The following is a 4,307-nucleotide window of genomic DNA, read 5'->3' as shown; positions in this document are numbered from 1 at the left end:
GGGTATAGCATAAATCATCTGACTTCCCCCAGGTGAAATAATAAAAACTAGAAATATGTCCATAGGACATGAATGCCCTACCGAGGTTTTAACAGTAATGCAACATGAAAATTCGAATCTGTGTATGAAATTTCAGAATATCTTGAATAGTGATGCTGTTGAATTGCTTACATCAGTATCGGCATATAAAGTTTAAATTTAATTTAAGAAAAGTGAGGTCAAGGTCAAAGGTAAGGTCAAAGTAAAACAAATTTTGATGCAGTTGAAAAGCTCTCATCAGTATGTGTCAGCATATGTAGTCGAAAAAATATAAATGGTTTCTTTAAAACTGACTTAATCACAATATGATAAAAGTGAGGTCAAGGTCATTGAAAGGTCAAGGTCAAAAATATTGATGTTTAAAGATAAATTGCTACATCCGTATGTATCAGCATATGAAGTTTGACACAAAGAAGATATATTTCGTGTGATCTGCAAATAGAAACATAAATTAAATTGTACATGAAACATTTATGGTTTAAAAAATGGTTGATTTTTTATTTGGCTGAACATATAGCTGGTCAGATTTAATTTACAAACACGTCCATGGGTTTTTTCATTTAGCTATGAAAGACTGTGAGATTTTAACATTTATGTCCGTTTTTCCTAGGGAGTATTATAACAGTAATGTTTCACAAAAAATAAATACCTAAATATCTAATGCATAGGTGCATGATACGTGTATGTACATTAAAAATAGATGATTCAGCTTGCTGCTGGTGATTTCGTTCCAGAACCAAAATGAATCAAAATTTATCTAATTCAAAATTTTAATATTATCATACATACAACGAAACTAACAAAACTAGAAAACTGACCAGTCAGCAAGGGCCCCGCCATGGGGTAGAATTAAAAGGGTGCAGCTTACAGAATGATTAATAAATGTACAAAGAAAAAGCAACAGCAACTGTATTCTTAAAATTTCAACATAATTCCTGAATATTCAAAAACCTGAAAATAATATTCTTGTATTTACATTAGGCAGTAAAGAACAACTTAACATTGAATTTATATTTAAACAATTATGAATCTTGTGTTATATAAAATGCCAGCCTTCAATGAATGCAAATATCATGAAGGCTTGACCTTAACTTCAAACAAACAGCAGTTGCAGACAAAGGTTTTCATTAATCTTAAAGTGACAGATAAAGAGAAGCCTACTAAATTTTCTGAAATGCAGCAGGCTAGATAATTAATCCCAAGGGATTAATTGTACCTCTCTCATCATTTTCTTCTAAAGTTACAATAAGAACTTTTTCAGTATTAATGATAGAATGGGGTTTTTATACAAAGTTCTACATTAAAAATTAAAAACATTCTTGAATTAATATATTTAAAAAAAAAGGAAAAAAGTGAAAAAAAAGTACCCTGGTAAATCAAAAAATCTTCTTTAATCTATTTCTTTTTTTAGGATTCAATGAAATCATAACTATCAAACAAAAATAAATAATAAAAATTTATATTTAAATCCACATATCAGAGTATTTCATAGAATTCCAAATTGATTTAACTTCAAAACAAACTTCATTTGCAGACAGAGGTGGTAATTAATCTCAAAGTGACAGATAAAGATAATGCTCTGGAATTTCTTCAGGAGGAAAGCTAATTAATCTCATGGGACTCCTAGTAGCATTCAGTTTACTGAATGGGAACATCTTCAGCAGTTATCTCTCTTTGCCAATGCATTCTTATATAAAGTTAAGGAATCTACCCCACCACCCCAGCTCCAAACCAAGGGACATAGAGAACCAAACTTAGCATCAAAATATGTATTTTTGCCTACTGAACTACCGTACCAAATTTGATCTTAATTGGGCAACCATAAAAAAAGTTGCCCGTTCATTCTTATGCATAGTTTAGAAATCTACCCCACCACCCCAGCTCCAAACTAGAAGACATACAGAATCAAACTTAGCATCAAAATATGTCTTTCTGCCTATTAAACTACCATACCAAATTTAAACTTGATTGGGCAACCATAAAAAAAGTTATTAGAAAAAAACAGAAAATTTGTGGACGGAAGAGTGACAGACGGACAGACAGACAGACGGACGGACGGACAGAGTGATTACTATAGGGCACCCGCAAATCCTTGCGGGGCCCTAATAAATGGTTGTTTGCATGAAAAAAAAAAAAAAATTAACGCCCCATGCAAGGCTCGAACCAAAAAATTTTTCTCCAAGTGCACTGAACAGCCAGCCCAACTCACTGAGCTAACACAGCTACACAAACACTGATGATTTTAAAAGGACAAAAAAGCACCACATTCACAAATTTGGATTTTTTTGGGGGAAAAGTTCATTTTTCGTGGTCTCTGGGTCTTCTCTCCATTTTTTGAAAACGTGTATTCGTTTCTTTGAATTCAAATACATACAAATAAGGTTTAAAAATCATGGAGAGAAGACCCAGAGATAGAAAAAATTTAGAAAAACGTGTTTAAAAATGTACAATTTTGTACCAAATGTCTGATCTGGCCAATTTTCAAGTTATATTTTAGCAAATCAAAGCTCAATTTCGGGAAAATATTTTCCTTTTCAGTTGCACAGGAACCAGATAAATAAAAAAAGTTAAAATTTCATGTGACATGTCGATAAAATTTATACTTTTACGCCCAGATTCCTGCCGAATGCCAATCAAAAGCGCCCTCGTTCTTTATCATGTGAGGTCAAGATCAAAGGATAGGTCAAGGTAAAATGTTGATGCAGTTGAATAGCTCTCATCAGTATGTAACAGCATATGAAGTTTGATGAAAAATATCTTTGAATGGTATATGTAAAACTGAGCTAATCACACTTAAGAAAAGTGAGGTCAAGATCAAAGGAAAGGTCAAGGTAAAAAAATATTAATACAGTTGAATAGTTCTCATCAGTATGTATCAGCCTATGAAGTTTGATGACGCTTTTGTATGGTATCTTTAAAACTGAGCTTATCATCCATTGAAGAAAAGTGAGATCAAACCAAGCACCTCAACCTACGTAAAGTATTTGCACGATGGATACCACTTCTCTTGACACCAGAACAAAAGACAACGCATTTGAAATTTGCTAGAAAACTGTAAAAAATCTATAACCAGAAGTCTCTGTGGAGACTGTAGCTCTACTGTTTTGTACTTATAACAAAGGAGGAGAAAAAAGCTATTGCCATCAGACCTAAACTGTAGAAGGTATAGTGTTTTAAAGGAATTTTACATATATTTCTATTTTTAGTAACCATGGCAACACTGTTCACCTAATTCAAAAACCGATGCACCATTTTATGTATCTTAGTGTACCCACTTGTGTGCCAAGTAATTCTGAAATCAAACCAAAACTGTAGAAGGAGTAGCGTTTTAAAGGAATTTCAAAGAAAATTCTATTTTTAGTAACCATGGCACACTGTTCATAGCGTTTTAAAAAAATTTACAGACAGACAGCTAGACACACGGACAGCTAGACAGACACCTTACTATCGCATAAGCTCTTCTGGTTTCTGACCAGTAGAGCTAAAAACTGTGACAGGAGAGAATTTGCTGACTTGATAACAGATGATGAAATTTGGATTTACTTTTTTGAGCCGCAAAAAAATTTAACAATATAATGTGGTTAAGAAAGAATAACGAGCGTCCTGTCATTGCAAACAGGTTTCCGAGTGCTAAGAAGATTCTGTATGCTATTTTCTTTACTTCTAGTGGCCCAGTTGTGCAAATTCCAACTCCGCGAGGTAGAGGTATCTCTGGAAAATTTTACAAAAATAATGTACTGAAAAAAATTAAGAAAGTATATGAAAAGACCAAAGGCAGGTTTGAAGAACATAAAACTCATTCATGACAATGCTCCAGCTCATAAGAGTAAAGCAGTTCAGTTTTTTGAAGGATGAAAAGGTTGTTCAGCTCCCACATTCCCCGTATTCTCCCGACCTAAGTCCTTGTGACTTTTTCCTATTTCCTAGACTGAAACAAATGTTATCTGGACATAGCTATACTTCGTGCAGTGCAGTTGGTAGTGCTGTCTATCAGAGCTTAGACGGTAATTAAAGGGAAGACTACCTCAGGGCGGTTTGCAGATTGAAAAAGTGTGTAAATGTAAAAGGGGGTTATTTTGAAGGATTAAACTAGTTTAAATTTTTACGTAAATATATTGTTTTTATTATTTTATAGATATACTTGCAGAGTTTTCTGATCATCCCTCGTAATATAGAATGCATGGCAATGTGAACCATGCATAAAATCTTTATTTTCTTGAGGAAGTAAAGATATCATAATTCAAATTCAACATATAATGTGCCAAAAT

Source organism: Saccostrea cucullata, unplaced genomic scaffold (assembly GCF_032062105.1).
Source record: "Saccostrea cucullata isolate Sc308-1 unplaced genomic scaffold, CSIRO_AGI_Scuc_v1 ctg5124, whole genome shotgun sequence".
Classification (NCBI taxonomy): Eukaryota; Metazoa; Mollusca; class Bivalvia; order Ostreida; family Ostreidae; genus Saccostrea; species Saccostrea cuccullata.
This window is presented reverse-complemented; position numbering follows the sequence as displayed.